General features: G+C 31.2%; 1 protein-coding gene across 4 annotated transcripts in view; it reads left to right on the top strand.

Moving 5' to 3' along the window:
• Spec2 (CDC42 small effector protein Spec2) overlaps positions 1-17697 on the top strand; it is a 418767-nt gene that overhangs the window by 283553 nt on the left and 117517 nt on the right. Inside the window, exon 1 of one of the 4 annotated variants that reach the window (XM_075365397.1) lies at positions 1126-1221. The exons of 2 other annotated variants lie outside the window; for them this stretch is intronic. The gene's annotated coding sequence lies outside the window, so the exon portion shown is untranslated. Of the gene's footprint in view, positions 1-1125; positions 1222-1241; positions 1372-17697 lie in introns of those variants that run through there. One more of the 4 variants, XM_075365398.1, reaches the window with a different exon arrangement.

The raw sequence follows: 17697 nt of genomic DNA, 5'->3' as shown, positions 1-17697 counted from the left end.
CGAATAGAGAGAAAGAGAGAAAAAACTTCGAAAAATTCCTTATGTAGATTTTTTACTTCTTTGTACCGAGTAAAGGAAGTATTGTGATCCCCAAAAATTTCGGTTTTCAGATTTCAACGGAAATGTCCATTTTGGCCATCCCTGAATACATTTTGACTAATTTCGGCTTGTCGTCTCTATACGTACGTATGTATCTCGCATAACTCAAAAATGATTAGTTGTAGGTTGCTGAAATTTTGGATTTAGGACTACTGTAACATCTAGTTGTGCACGTCCCCTTTAGATTGCAATCGACAGAACCAAAAGTGTCCAAAAAAGCTCAAGCTCCAAACAAATTTGGATTTTGGACTTTTTCTTAACTACATTAATAAGCCCTCATTGAGCGCTTTTCAACGATATATCTTAAGTGGTACTTATTTTCATTGGTTCCATAGTTATAGCCAAATAAAATTTTAATTAATGCTATATTTTATCCTACAAGGGGAAGGCATATCGGTTCGAATCGAACTTCATCTCCTTTTTTTTTAACTTTTTTTTAATTTAGATATATTGATTTATTAATAATTGTTAACCTCTGTTTGTAAAAAAAAATTACGATGAATAATAATTCGGTAATAACAAAAGAAAATATGAAAAAATTTCCGAAGTTATTAATCAAATAAATTTTTATGTACTTTTAATTTTTATAAAAATAAAAAAATTATCAATTTCTTTTTATTCAGAGTATAATTAAAAGATAAATTTTATAAAGTCATTGTTGAAAATTTATTTATTTTCGACTTATATAGAAAGAAATTAATAATTCCTTAACTTCAAATATTTCTGAAAATTAAAATTTACATTTATAAATTTATAATTTTTTAGGAAACATCGGAGTTAATCAATTTATTCGTAATTTGTATAGTGTGCGTGTAAAATACTAAAATCTTGTTATATATTTTTACCAGTACGCGAATAAAATAATTAAAAAGAAAATGCAAGCATTACAGTTAGTTATCCCTTCCACGCGATATTTATTCCGTCAGTGCTGTTACACATCAGCTTTGACGTGCGCTGTTTCTATGCCCTTCGTTCCTGTGACTCATCCTTAACACCCTTGGATAAATCTGCGGCCACTCTTACATATTCAGTCTGGCGTAGTCGCTAGTGTCGTGTTGTGGTATGAATGTTCTATTGTTTACCGACGTTAAAAACTTTTACTGATAATTCACTTTCTGTTCGGTAGGTTTTATTTCATTTCATTTCTTACGTTTTAACATGTTTTGTCTTGTCATGTAAACAATAAAGAACGTTTAATATTTGACGTACGTGGTTAGAATTTTAGAGAATTATTTATAAAACGTTATGGCACGCTGACAGCTGTTTGAAATTGTAAGTTTATTTTAACTTACAGTATTATAAATGTTTGTCTGTAAACTTTTACATAAAAGAATATTTTGAAAGTTGTTACTTTACGTGTTCCGAGTTTAAAATTAGATAAATAAAAATAATTCAGTAAGTAATAAAACTAAAGTTACTTTTAGATTACTTACCGATAAAAATACCGTAAGATATAAATAAATTATGGGTTCAGTTCTCAATAAATGTGCTTTTTACCATTATTTATCTTTTGTATGATGAATACTTTTTTGTGAAATCATTTTTATTACCGTTAAAGAAAATTAACGTTCCGTAATCGGGTGTCTGCCATTTTATATTGAGTGAAAGAATAATTGTTTATTCTTTAATGAATTTATCATTTACAATTTGTAAGGAATTCTGATTGTGGCTTATTTAGGCTTAGCTGCTCTCGAGTTCGATTCCCGTCAGGGGTCTGGATTTTCTTTTTAATTATAATTTTAGCCGTTGGTTCTTTCTGGTTAAAATTTGTGTAAAATCATGTTCACTTTAATATTAAATATATTTTTTTTTTTTTCTAGCCTATGGAGTATTTAAATCGTAGAACAATTTTTTTATTTGATTAAATTTAGATAGTTTTTTTGTTTCTAAGAATAAAGACCAATGCTAATCGGTTATTGAAATAAAATTGTTAATTGCACACAAAAAACATCTGAAACGTAATCCAGATTTAGGTTGTTTAACGGATGTGATCAGTAAATGTAAGGAAATTAAAGCATAATTATAAATACAAAAACAGAACTTAAGAAATCGTTAGTATAAAAGAATTAGTAAAGGCCAAATGTTTATAATTTTTTTTTTGCATTTAATAATATTTAATGCAACAGTTTTATGAAAATATTTTTTTAAAGTCTAGCAAATAATGATTCTTGTTCTTTTAAAACACACACACACATATAAAATATTTTAGAATTTTCAACTAAAAAATATTAAATAGACAGGACAGAATTTGCAATTTCAGTTTACGGTGCAATACATTAACATTTTAAAAATAACTATATATCTTTTCCAGGTGTTTTTCCTTATAAAATAGTTTTGATATTAATTTAAGTTAAAAGATAAATTTTACCTGCCCTACCCCCCACTGGTAAATTCAGTAGTCGTAATTTTCAGTTTAAAAATGTAGTACTGCACCAGAGAAATCAGTTAAACAAACAGTATTAGTTTTGTTTGTGGTTCAATTGTTTCCTTGATGATTTTGGTAAGTTTTACTGCACATTATTGCCATTTTTTTATTCTAATTCACTGAACACAAACAGTTTTGGCTAAAAACAAAACGTATTACCGTCTAAAAATTGTATTGCACCTAAATTTTATTTGTTAGTCTATAATACAAAACACATTGATATTTTATTTTAAAACAACTTCTTAGGTATAAAGTGTATTTTTGTATTATAATAGACAATGACGGCGTAAAGCTTTACGCCTACGATGTGGCAATTCGGAAGTACCGATCACTCGACTAACGAGCATATTTGATCGGGCCCTTGAATCTCGTTATAACCAAGTTTTATTTTGATATTTACTCTAAAGAATGGATTAAAGAAAAAATTATTAAAATTTATTACAGGTATAATTTAAGAATAAAAAATCTGATGTGGACGCCACATGACTTCCTTGTACGCCTATTAAATTACATATATACATATTTTGTTAACATGAAATGTACATAAAATTTTATTTCATCACTAACTTCTGATATTTTTTCATATATATATATATTTTTTATTGTAAAATTTTTTTACAGTCGGAGGTTAATTATTATTATTAAGTCAACATATTTAAAATAAAAAAAAAAAGTTAAAAAAAAGGAGATGAAATCAGAATCGAAAAATTCAAATTTTTCTGTTTTACATATTACAACAATCCTAAATCCAAAATTTCAACATTCTACAGCTAATAGTTTTTGATTTATGCGAGATACATACATACGTACGTACAGACGTCACGCTGTACGTGACATCTGGATATTTCCGTTGACATCTGAAAACCAAAATTTTTCGCGATTACAATACTACCTTTACTTCGTTCAAGGAAGTAAAAATTTTATTATGGAAAATAACAGTTGTTTAAATTTTATTGCTTATAAAATTTTGAAATGAGAAATCAACAAACAAAGAAATCTGTTTCCTCTTCTCCGGTCAAAATTCACAAAAAAAGGATTCGAAAAGTAAATTTTATTCCCGTGTAGGTTTTGAGAGAAAGGAAAAAAATAGAGAGGCACCCAGAAAGGACTTTAACCCAGAAATCTCAAATTCTAGACAATCATTTTTGAAAATTCTAAAACGTAGTTTTTGATTACTTCGGTTTTCAGATTTCAACGGAAATATACATTTTCATCATTCCTGAATCCATTTTGACTATTTTCGGCGTGACATCTGTACGTACGTATGTGCGTATGTATCTCGCATAACTCAAAAACGATTAGCGGTAGGATGTTGAAATTTTGGATTTAGAACTGTTGTAACATCTTGTACACCTCCCCTTTTGATTCCAATCGACTGGACCTTTTGACAAAAGTGTCAAAAAAAGCCCAAAATCCAAAAAAATTGAATTTTGGACTTTTTCTTAAATGCAGTAATAAGCCCTCATCAAGAGATTTTCAACGATTTGTCATAACTGATTCTTATTTTCATTGGATCCAGAGTTATAGACAAATAAAATCTTAATTAATGAAATATTTTTATCTTCCAAGGGGAAGGCACATCGGTTCGAATCGGACTTCATCGCCTTTTTATAATTTTTTTTTTAATTTAATATATATTCATTTATTAATAATTTTTAACCTCTGATTGTAAAAAAAGATATGAAAAAATATCAGGAACTATTAATGAAATAAAATTGTATGTAGTTTTCATTTAAAAAAAATGTATATATGTAATTTAATTAGCGTACAAGAATGTCATGTGGTGTCCACATCATATTTTTTTTAAATTAATGTTGGTCTTTTCTATGTACATTTTATACAGTTTTTTCTCTTTTATAATCTATTCTACAAACCCTGATTTATTATAAATATTAAAATTAGGTTTGTTGTTATTATTTATTTATCTAATTTATTAATAAAAACAATATGTTTTACGCAAAAAAGTAATTTTATTAATATTGTCCTGATAAGATGCAGTTTGTAAAATTCTTAAAAGAGCATTAACTTTAAAATATTATTACATAATCAGAATTTACCAAGAAAATATTTTAGTCGCATAACAATTTTATTTTTGAAAGTAGTATTTTATCTTCTAATAATATTTATATGATAAAAGGATACACGACTTTTTTAAATTTACTCAGTTTCGCATTTGAAGTAAGTTTTCGACTAATTCCGGCACAGGTCTGTTACTTTTTACTTTCAAATTGAAATTCATGTACTTAATTTTTATTCACCTTTTTGTTCATACTTAATTTTTATTTTTAAAGTATACGTGTGCTCATAATTCGGTACAGTATTTATTTTCATTAATTCTGTCTCTGCTAGAATATTTTTTGAACTTTTATTGTAGAGTAGACGTATCTTACATTTTTTATGTTAGGATTAAACCCTTGTTAAAGTATTAAACTTATAAGGTCTCTGCACTGTACTTTTCTTACGGGACATGTTTTATTCCACAAGCTTAAGTAATTCAGCTACCTACCGTTTGTAACATTTTATCGTTAATTTTTATTTTATCCTGAATCCTTTAGGAATATTCTGTTTTTTATAATATTTTATTTCACAGTTCCCACTAATAGTTGTATTAAATTGTTAACATCTAAACGAAGTGTAAAATAATAAAAAGCTTATCTTAACTAAAGCGTTGTCTACTTCCTTATATTAATTTTTTTGTAAACATTTTTCTTATGCGCTAATTATAACTTGCAGTTTAATCTGTTCCTTATTACTTTTCTTTCGTCTACTTTGCATAACTGAGTTATTTGAAAGTATAGCTTAGATGAGATCCATCGTTTTATATTTTTTTCAAACAAAACAAAAAATAAATAAATAAAATAAGTAGCAAATTCAATGTTTGTTGTAAAACTGATATTTTAATTCATGAATATTACATGTATGTTTTATGTCAAAATCGTAATCATTGTAGACGACCTGATCCAAGACGAATCATTCCGAGAAACTGTATAGAATAAAAAAGTATCCTATTGCATTCTTACCAAGAAAAATGAAAAGAGATTTCGTGTTGACTTCACGGAATCTAATATGCCGTACCCAAAATGAAAGCAGTATTCAGCTATACAAGTAAATGTATAAGTATCTACAAGTATTCAGCTCTACCTTTCTGTATAATGAACATTATTACTCTCAAAGAAAGCTCTCCAAAAGATGTTTCAGTAGCGGTTTTTCCAAATTTCATTCACGGCAATTCTTTGCTCTAATAAAACACTTATCATTTTTTCGGCAATAAAAAAAAAATTTTATCCAAACCAAGGCCACGGCCAGACCAATATATCTACAGAAACTGGAATGGCAACAACCGAAAGAGAAGGTTTCATGCTACACAGGTAGTTGGTTGTACGAATTTGGTGCATGCGCAGTTCTTCTGTAGCAGCATTAGTCTCGTTATTTAATAGCCACACCTCGTATAGCCCATCTTTCTTATGGCTATCGTGCATCAAAATGATCATCAAAGGCCAGTTTAAATTAAAAACTTCCACAGATAAAAGTTGTATTCATTTAATTTTCATTGTTAGGAATATGATTTAATCAGTTTATTTATAAATGCGGTTAAAAATCAAATAATAATAATAATTTATAACAAATTAAAATGCCAAAAATGTTGCATTATTTGTTTATTTTTATTTCTTTTCTATTTCGTTTCGTTTCTAAGTCGAAACTGCTCGTCAAAGCTATCATTTATATGAGAGGAGAGTATAATACTCGTAGTACATTCAGTTAAATACACGAGAGTTAATCAAAAAGTTAAGTGGAATAAAAAAAACAAAATTGTATTATATGCATTACATAATAATATTATTGTAGTTATACAGAACGAGTCAAAAGTATAGAAACCCCTTCAACAACTTATACCGTTCTCGATAAAATATTGTAATTTTCAGGATAAGGTATCGGTCAACTACTTTACCTTTTGTCAAGAAATAAAATATCAACTTTTTCTTGGAGGGCGGCCCACGGGTTGTAAATCAAATATTTTAAACGGTAACACCCTTTGTATAATACATCATTTTAAAGTTCTCTTAAAGACAAGAAAAATGGTATAAATAAAAAGTTGGTACGATGTCTTTACCCAAAATGACGGCGGGATAAAGTTTGAAATTTGAAAAAACTACATTAAAAATTTAAAGTGTTGTCGCAAATAAATAAATTTATAAAAATTTCAATAACTGGATTTATCGAATAAATTTTTTTTAAAGAAATTATTTATTAAGCACAACGTTTGCTTATTTACTTAACATTTCATTTTAATATATGTAATTAAATAAAATTTTCTCCTTCTGTTGTTTGACAGTGTACCAGTCTGTTGTAAAAGGATGATACTGCATTATTCACTGTTTTCCTACTAATATTTTATACTAATTTTCTAATTCTGTTTTATAAATTATCGATATCTTGAGGCTTATTATGATAAACTTAAGTGACCCTGTACAAAGTAATCGATGGTGACAAGTCGGGTGATCTCGCTGGTCATTTATTTAAACCCTTCGGCCGATCTACCTTCCAAAAAAAAAAGCATTTAAAATTTCACATACTTGAAGAACGAAATGAGGTGGGGCACCACCTTGTTCAAACCAAATGTTTTGGAAGTTGAGGTCAGCAACGGTTTTGAATTTTTTGAAACATATGGTCGAATAGCAAAGCCTCATATTGAACCCCGTTTAAATTTCCATCAATAAACGTAGTCCCCACAAATCGTTCACCAACAATACCTGCCCATACATTTACTTTGACTGGATACTGTGTGTGTGCCTAACTATACCGGTGTGGATTAATATCGGTCCAGTATCGATAATTATAACCCACCGGGTTGGTCTAGTAGTGAACGCGTTTTCGTAAATCAACTGATTTCGAAGTCGAGAGTTCTAAGGTTCAAATCCTAGTAAAGGCAGTTACTTTTATACGGATTTGAATACTACATCGTGGATACCGGTATTCGTTGGTGGTTGGGTTTCAATTAACTACACTGCTCAGAAACGGTCGAACTGAAACTGTACAAGACTGCACTTCAGTTACACTCATTCATATCAACCTCATTCATCCTCTGAAGTAATTCATACGGTGGTTCTGGAGGCCAAACAGAAAAGAAAAGTATCGACAATTACGGCTATTTACAGAGTCATTTTAAAAAATGTACCTCCATCACTAAAAGCCAGGTTGTTTAATAAATTAGATCTGCACAAATATTGCTCTTCATAATTTCACAGAGCTGAAGTCTTCGATCGTAGCCATCTTCATTAAGTTCTTGCACCGGACGAATTTTGAAAGGTTTGAAGTTTTCACTTTTATGTTATCACTGAACTATGGCTAGTGTTATATTCTCGTGCTGCTATTCGAGTGGAGGAATGAAGATTCTCAATAGATTCTTGCATAATCTCGAAACGATTTGTTAATATTTGTTGTAGATTTTGGTCTGCCTGGTTTTTCCCTTTTATTAAAGCTCTCTGTTTCTTCAAATCGTGTAATGGTATTTGGCATTGTACCTTTTGAAATAGGGTTACGATTATTTAATGTTGCGTTGAACATTTCACAAACTCATACGTCCTAACTCACCAAAGCCCCTCATTATTAAAAGCGTGACCCTCTCTTATTCACTAAGTCCCATGTTGATAGCAGTTTTAGCAGGTAACACAGGAAAAATTAATTCAATTAGAAAGCAGTTACAAAAAAAAAAGATAAAAGAGATGAAAAAACACATATGTGTTAAAGACAGATAAATCAGTTGGCCAACCAATCACAAATAAATTCTCATAGGAAACTAACAGTGTAGTAATGAAACATTCTAAATGGAATATACAAAAATGAAGTAAGCTTAATTTTTGCAACAGCGATAAGAGACCATCAATGATCAACTGATCAACGTGATTATGCGACAATATTTTTATTTTTTTTAAATTTAGCTTTTAAAATAAATTTTAATTAAATTAGATTAAATTTTAATTTAATTCAGTTTAATTTCTTAATATTTTACTTTTATTATTTGAACTTACTTACTAAATTTACTAATTTTCAAAATAAAAACGTACCCTGTCTCTATTTTGGGTACAGACATTGTACCAACTTTTTATTTATACCATTTTTTTAATGTATAAAATATTACGCTTGCTTTCTCCGAAGGTAATGATATTCACTATAAAGTTGATCCCTGCGTTAAATAAAATGAAGCGAGTGACTTGAAGAGCTGAATAACAACTTCATATCGGTAGTCTTAGTAAGTTTTTGGAACAGTATATTCAGTGGCTATCACACCCCGCTTTTTTTCGTTGTAAGCTCGATGTAGGTACATTTTTGTTGTCACTGAAAATACCTTTGCCGGATATGAAAGTGGTGTTCTTGAAACATTACCTGTAATTGTTATAGTTATGGTGTTCCCTAGAGCTCAGTGTTGGAAGCTATCCTCTACTCCGTCTTCACTTCGGACATTCCGGATACAGATTATATCACTACTGCATCGTTTGCCGATGACACGGCAATCATGGCTATCGATGATGATCCCACTCAGGCCTCATCCAAGTTACAATCGGGATTGGACTTTCTATCCCGGTGATTGAGGTAATGGAAAATACAAGTTAATAAGGCCAAGTTGACTCGTATGACATTCGCGATGGAAGGGATGACTCATCAGGAATCTATTTAGATGGGGGTTACATCCACAACCTGAAATGTACGATATTTAGGCATTCACCTAGATCATCGTCCGACATGGAAGGTTCTTATTAAATATAAGAGGAATCAGTTAGATATCAAATTTAAGAAGCAATACTGGTTAATTTAGGCAGGAAATCGCTATAGTCTGTATCCAACAAGCTATATTGGCCCAAAGTGATCCTAAAACCGATTTGGATATACGGGATCTAACTTTGGGATACGGCAAATACCAACAATATAGGGACTATTCAGCGCTTGCAGAATAAATTTGTGAGATGCATAACACAGGTGCCATGATTTGCGCCTGCCATTGGAACGCCGAAATCCATGATTATTAGAATTAACGTATGTTCGGGAAGAAATCAGACGATCGGCAACCAAGTACCAAATGAAATTTAATGACCACGTGAAGTATCTAGCAATTTATCTCTTGGACAATGGTGAAGATGTTAGGCGGATAAAACAGTTACATGTATACCTGGGAAACCAGATATACCATGTATACCTGGGAAACTAAAATTGATACTCCAGACGAGGCTTCTATTCTTAAGTTATGCATCATTTATGTATATATGTTTATGATTTTCTATGTTTCTGGTTCATTTGTTTTCATGTTGCTTTTTCTTTTACCTTGTGGTTTTATTTGTATTACTGGACTTTATGGATTGTAGTGCCTAACTGTCTAAAAATATTTATTGCTTATTGTAAATGAAATTTATGGTTTGTACCTACGAAACCGATTGTAAATATAATTGAGTAAAAAAAAAATAAATTATTGTAACTATACAAAAGAATAAAAAGCAAATTATTTTTTTGCTTGCCAAGTGTTTCTTTTTGTGTTTATAAATTTATTTGTATTGAAACAACATATTACCTACTTATTGTTATTAATACGAAAGGAAAAGAAACGTGTGTGTGTGCGCGCGCGCGCGCGCGCGTGTGTGTTCCTATACCATTCATCTGATTGTGATGAAACTTCGTGAGTTGTGCGTACGCCTGCGAAGGTTTCTGAATTAGTTTCGATCCGCTAGGTCGCGCTGGGGTGGAGATATTTCTAAAAATTATATTTATGGACGATTTCACTCTTATTCGGAATATATATTATTTACGTGGAAAGAAATATTTTTGCAAAAATTGGACCCGCTGGGGGTCTTGATATTTCGAAAAATTTTTATTTATGATCCGATTTGGCTCATATCAGAATATATATTAGTTAACGTGAAAAGAAATATTTTTGCGAAAAATGGAAAAAGAAAAAAGAAAAGAGGTGGAGAGGGGAAGGGGTGCAGATGGAAAGTGTTAACTAATATAAAAGGAAAAGTTAAATTTTGTGATGTTTCGCAATGTACAGTTTTTTAATGTTTTATCAAACTTTCATTTGTATACATTTAATCTATATATATATACTCAAATCTAGCAATAGCGAAGCATTTTCCGGTCAGCTAGTATTATACAAATAAAATGTGTTGAAATTGATTAAATGCAATATTTATAGTATAATCAAAAGTGTGATTGTACCAGTATTTTTATTCCTCCATTTCTTTTATTCTATTTATTTTCCTGTGAAGTTCATACCTAATAGGACTGTTTTCCTTATTTTTTTATTTTTATAACACCGAATTTATTATCATAATATAGTGGAAGTTTACGACATAATAGAAATTTCCTTAACACATACTCTTGTAGTAAATTTACAACGGGAAGAGTCGTAAAAATTTCATTGGGTCGTTCTATTCCTGTATTCGGATTTGAAATTTTTACAGTAAAGACTATAAAAAAAGGATACGGTATTTATTCTGCAATAGTTTTAATTTGATCGAATCATGTCATTTGTATGATTAAATTCACATAACAAATGATATAAATGTTTAGTAAACGATGAGAAATATTTGTTTGATAAATAAGTATGCGTTTTGTTTAAAATAAATGACGTAATTTTCTTTTGAGGATTTCGTAACGCATTTTCTTTTGTTTCCCATCTTTTTTATGTTTAAATTTAATGCCTATAATTAAAAATGACACTGACAATTATTGTACGATATATACAATTATTTTAAAATTACAATATTGTAATAATAAATTATATTAATTTTATTTTAACTTGGTTGATGATCACTAAAATTGTGAAATATGTTTTTTTTGCTTTTCACTGGAATATTAATCAATTTTTCGGAATAGTAAGGTACAATTTCCGACGAGGCATGGAGTTGGTCTAGTAAAACTTCCTTTGGGGGATGCAGTTAACTGGGTTTTTTTCCAGGCAGACGTAACTGACTGACATCTATTTTAATATAGTGCTTGCAACAGGTTTTAAATTAAAATTAAGGAAAATTATGTAACATTCTCTCAAGTTTTTTCGTTAAATCTTACTGATACAAGTCATGCTTTCTCTTTGCCAATCAGTTTAAAAACACAGTAACTCGTTTTGTATTAATATTCTCAATCACTTTTCTGTTAATTTCTGCTGTTTTATTTCACTGCTAAAATTTACCTTTAAAAAAAAACTCTGATCAGAAGTATTTGAAAATAAATCTTAACAGTGAATATATATTGCACAGGTTAACAGAATAGTGATCGGGAAATAAATAGACCCCCTCGATTTTTAATTTCATAATCGCTTAATTTATATAACGATAAGTTAGGTGGTTCTATTCAAATAACTCATATTTAGTATAAGCAGTGGATAACGCATACAATTATATGCTTTCCGACCGTTTTACTTTTCAATTATCAGGGTATCACTAATTTTTTTTAATGTAAAAAATTATAAAGAATAGTTTTAGTACAGTTAAGATTTTTACTCTATTTAATTATACATAATTTAAAAAATGCTACTGCTGGTCACATGAATTAATACGCGTTAAGTATTCTGAAGAACAAATAAAGGACAAAGATATCGATTGTAGTCTGTATTGTCGATGTCTGAATATTATTTTGGAAACTTTTTTTAGTTTCTCCTTTTTTCCCCAAAATATTTATAAAAATATGGAGAAAACAGAAAATATCTAATATTGTAAGCGAAATATTATATTCGAATATACGAAGAGCATACCGCTTCAAATGGGACTTTCATTTATAGTTTTATTCATAGAAAAGTAAAGTAAAAATGGATAATTAAAAATAAAATGAAAGTGACTTTTCTGATCGTTGTTTTTATCCCTCAAGTTTACAAAATCCTTCAAATATCAAATTATCCTTCTATTTTTTTTTATTTTGCAAGCTATCCTTCAAATTTTATCAAAATAAATTAATTTTCAAGAATATTAAAATAAAATTCAATAAGGGGAAATTTAAGACAATTAGCGTTCCGATGTGTGATAATTATCCTCCTAGTTAATAATAAACCCAGATTGTACGAGGGTTATATCTCTAAAGTAAAGACCGCTAGGATATTTCTCTCCTTAAGGTTGGCGAACCTGTGTCGTTCATGGTCACGCTAGTAATGTACACATTGCATTGTTGTCTGTAAGTTTTCGCGTTGTAGTGTCTTTGATTACGTGTGAGTTACGCCTCTGGTCTCTTTTCACGAGCCGAGGTTTGCGTTGTATAAATTATTTTTCAGTGCAATTTTGAGCTGTGAATAAGAAAATCGATGTAGTCGCCGACTGTGTACGTGGAGTCATACATTTTTCAAACCATCAAAACGTTTAGCCGGCTGAAATTCATAGGCAGTTGGTTGCTGTGTACGGGGATAATGTAATGAATGAAAGAAACGTCCGAAAATGGTGTGAAAGGTTTAGAAATAACAGGATTAATGTGCATGATGAAGAACGTTCGGGGAGGTCCATGATGAAATCAGAAAAGATAGTCGCTCAACGATTTTCGCCCTGGTCCTTCTTTTTCCTGATGTTTCAAGAGCTGTTATCGGCCGCATTGTTGATGACCATTTAGGCTTCAGGAAGGTTTGTGAACGTTTTAACGGAACGTCAAAAAAAAATCCGAATGGGATTGAATTTTTGATGCGCTACAGAAAAAGGTGAGAAAAAGGCTACGGAAAAAGAAGCTCCTTAATTCAATCGATACCGGCGATGGATTTCGTATTACACCCCAAAACGATGTTACACTGCCGAGAGAAAACGGCAGTCAAGTGAATGGCGTCATCCTCGATCACCAACCAGACCGACCAAGGTCAAGCCGCAGCCATTTGGACGCAAACTGATCGCCATAGTCTTTTGGGATCGGTTTGGCATACTGCTGATCGATTTCATGCCACGTGGAACGACTATAAATGCAGAAGCCGACTGCGAAACTCTACGCAAGTTACGGCGCGCCATTCAAAATCGGCTACTATGGCGTCGTTCTGCTGCATGGTAATGCACGTCCACATGTTGTGGGTTCGACACGTGATTTACTGAGAACATTTTGGATGGGAAATTTACGATCACTCACCATATAGTCCGGACTTAGCTCCTGATTACCATTTGTTTAGGAAATTGAATGAATTTTTGAGTGATAAGCAATTAGGGGTGACGATGAACTTAAACATTCTGTTAATCAGTGGCTAAATGGACTAGCGACAGAAGAATACGATGAGGGTACATTTAAGCTTGTGTATCGCTACGATAGTCTGAATTCATGTGGCGATTATATAGAGAAGTAGTATAAGGTATGTAGTTTAAGAGAAATAAAAAATATTTATAAAGTTTTCAGAATGATTTTGTTCACAATGAAACGATCTTTACTTTAAACATAACCTCTCTTTATGTTACACCGAAAAAAAAGGAATTACTATTTTTTTTATATTACACAAAAAAACGAAATTTCTTTGTAACTAAAAGAAAATCTTACCAAGTGTTTAGGAAAATCGTTGTAACATATTCTAAGAATTTACTATATTATCACTCGATATGATCATATTTTTACTTCGATTGTAATAAAATAAAATATAATTTTAAAGGAATATCAGGAATGATTTTCTAATTATTTTATACGTTACAACCAAATGGTTATAAGAAATCTGACGCGACACACAGTCAATCATAAAAAGCAGAACTTAGCTATTCTTAAGTGTAAAAACCGACCGTAGTTTGGATCGATTTGAAAATGATTTATTTACTTACAGAAGTGAAATATTGATGTATTTTTCCATCGCCTTATTAGCCGAATGTAATTTGCTCAACACCATGCACACTTTCCGAAATGCTGGTTATATTAACAACCTTTTAAAATACACCACAGATATTGCTGCATACTGAATATCATTTCTCTTACAGAAAGGAACTAGTGACTCATTCCGCGTGCACGCTGTGTGTTTCACATCAAAGGAGACGCTTCAATAGATAGCGTAAAACAAATAATTAAAGTAGTAAATGGTCTCGCTTGGGGAACAGGTAGTCGAAAGAGAATAAAAATTTGCTGCTCTTAAAATTGTTTATTTGTAAAACATTTACAAGGTGAAAAGATAAAGATGCTACGATTTGCTGATGATTTAGTAATTCCAGTCGAGAGTAAAAAGGATTTAGAAGAAACAATGAACGGCATAGATGAAGTCCTACGCAAGAACTATCGCATGAAAATAAACAAGAACAAAACAAAAGTAATGAAATGTAGTAGAAATAACAAAGATGGACCACTGAATGTGAAAATAGGAGGAGAAAAGATTATGGAGGTAGAAAAATTTTGTTATTTGGGAAGAGAATTACTAAAGATGGACGAAGCAGGAGCGATATAAAATGCCGAATAGCACAAGCTAAACGAGCCATCAGTAAGAAATATAATTTGTTTACATCAAAAATTAATTTAATGTCAGGAAAGATTTTTGAAAGTGTATGTTTGGAGTGTCGCTTTATATGGAAGCGAAACTTGGACAATCGGATTATCTGAGAAGAAAAGATTAGAAGCTTTTGAAATGTGGTGCTATAGGAGAATGTTAAAAATCAGATGGGTGGACAAAGTGACAAATGAAGAGGTATTGCGGCAAATAGATTAAGAAAGAAGCATTTGGAAAAATATAGTTAAAAGAAGAGACAGACTTATAGGCCACATACTAATGCATCCTGGAATAGTCGCTTTAATATTGGAAGGACAGGTAGAAGGGAAAAATTGTGTAGGCAGGCCACGTTTGGAATATGTAAAACAAATTGTTAGGGATGTAGGATGTAGAGGGTATACTGAAATGAAACGACTAGCACTATATAGGGAATCTTGGAGAGCTGCATCAAACCAGTCAAATGACTGAAGACAAAAAAAAAAACATTTGTGACTATAATATTGAACCTGTACTCGACTTGAACCTATGAACATAAACTAAACCTAGAACATATGAGAACTGTTTGTCATCTTGGAGTATTTGTGAAAGATTCAGATTATCAATTTTTTTTCGAAAATGATTGCTAATAAATAAATGGATCTTTCATTCGTTAAAAGTTGAAAGATGTTTATTTTGATCACAGCTCATGATGAAAGTTTAAAAAAAGCGAAATTCATGGTTATCTTGCAATATGCTTTAAAAAGGTACGTTAATAAAGAATGATTTTTTTGTTATTTGTACATCGTAAAATATTTTTGTGTAACGTTTTATACTGTTGAGTAGGTTTGTCTTTGTTATCGACTGTAAAGCTATTTAATATATATATATATATATATATTTTTTTTTTTTTTTTTTTTTTAATAAATCAGAATAGTCTCGATCTTAAAGCTCTCAAAAATTAAAATTTTATTAAAAAGAGTGGAATTTGCAAAGGAAAGTCGTCAACTTTGCTTTACAAAAGTCGTAGTTTAAAAGTGAACTATTAGTTTTCGGAATGGAACTATAAGAAAAGTTTAAAAAAATATATTGATAGTTTACCTCGTGGCGAATTACGTGTGATAGACCGGATATCCAAAAAGTCCTGTTTTTTTCACACGGAGCGCTAGTACGTAAATATTTCTATATAACCAGTATATTTTTATTTAATTAATAATTTTTTTATTCAGATTTCAATCGAAGATTAAAGAGTTATAGTCGCATAAACGGTGTAAGAAAAATATGAAAGTTTTGACATTTAAAAATTACATTTAAATTAAGATCATAAACGGCAATTGCGAATGTAATAGTTTACTTTTATGATTTAAAACACCAGAATATATGTATTTCCGTTATTAAATGTTAAGGTTACCTATTATAAATTTATACCTTTTTTAGAAATAGAATTTCATAGTCTACATCCTCACTCCGTAAGAGGAAGACACCCACACTGTTACGATACCGGTCGCCACACCACCCCTTCCGTTTTAGCTCTGATAAGCTTTACCGAAGGTCGTCTAATAGACCTTCAAACAATGATTACATATCACAGACATCAGATAGGTCTCTGTCAGGATGCCGCTGATGTAAATGCCTCGGTAGACATTTCCATTAATTTGTTTTTAACTGAGCTATTACCTCCGCTGTAGGCTTATTCTGACATCTTTGCTCTTTTGTCCTACTTCGTAATCTTCGCAAAAAAATCGAATCCGCAGAAGCGCGATCGCCGTGCTTCGCTCTAACGCCAAAGAATATTAATTTATTCGTCATTAAACAAACTTAATAAAAGCTAGACTGGAGTGACAAAACCCATCGGATTGGTCTAGTGGTTAACGCGTCTTTCCAAATCAGCTGATTTGGAAGTCGAGAGTTACAACGTTCAAGTCCTAGTAAAGCCAGCTATTTTTACACGGACTTGAATACTAGATCGTGGATACCGGTTGGGTTTCAATTAACCACACATCTCAGGAATGGTCGAACTGAGAATTTACAAGACTACACTTCATTTACCTCATACATATCATCCTCATTCATCCTCTGAAGAATTATCTAAACGGTAGTTACCGGAGGCTAAACAGGAAAAAGAAAAAAGACTGCAGTGACAAAAACTTTAAACTAATTTGAGGCTGATAATATAAAAGGTCTTACTTCATAAAATTTTTGATCGCAAATGGCAATCTTCGCCATCAACTGCCTCAGGTACACCGCTTAATTAATTAAAGTTTTAAAGTAATGATAACGATTACATAAAAAACAAACCCGAAACTCTTTTCCACAAATGTTTATTCATTCCAAGGAGGTTTCCACCGACTTTAACTAATTAAACCTTCGATCTGGTCCGCTTTCGGGAGCGAGGTCAATGTCTTCATCTTCCTATATCACAGTTCCATCACAGAAGAAAAGAAAATATAGTTAAAACGAACATCTAAATTAAGATGAAAACTCGATCTCATTCCTCGAATCTCCTTCAATCAGCACTGTCCACCATCCGCATAAGCAATGATTCGACATTTACCGGGTAACCTCAGTTGCATCAAAGAGTCGAATTCGACAACTCAGAGGAGAGGTCCTGTGCGGACAATATTTTAATAAAGTTTTTCCTACCTCGAAATGTAGTCGCCGTCTCGAAGAACGATGAGTCTGTCACTAAAATAACTTGAAAGTTCACTGATCTCATCCTGCGTGCAAACAATGCAGAGGGCGTTGAAACAAGGGGGATAGCGACGAAAAATTGTTAAAACAGTAACAAAAAATGATTGTA

This window comes from Lycorma delicatula, chromosome 5, assembly GCF_047948215.1.
Source record: "Lycorma delicatula isolate Av1 chromosome 5, ASM4794821v1, whole genome shotgun sequence".
NCBI classification, from domain to species: Eukaryota; Metazoa; Arthropoda; class Insecta; order Hemiptera; family Fulgoridae; genus Lycorma; species Lycorma delicatula.
The sequence above is the reverse complement of the archived record's forward strand: the minus strand, read 5'-3'. Positions and strand labels throughout refer to the sequence as shown.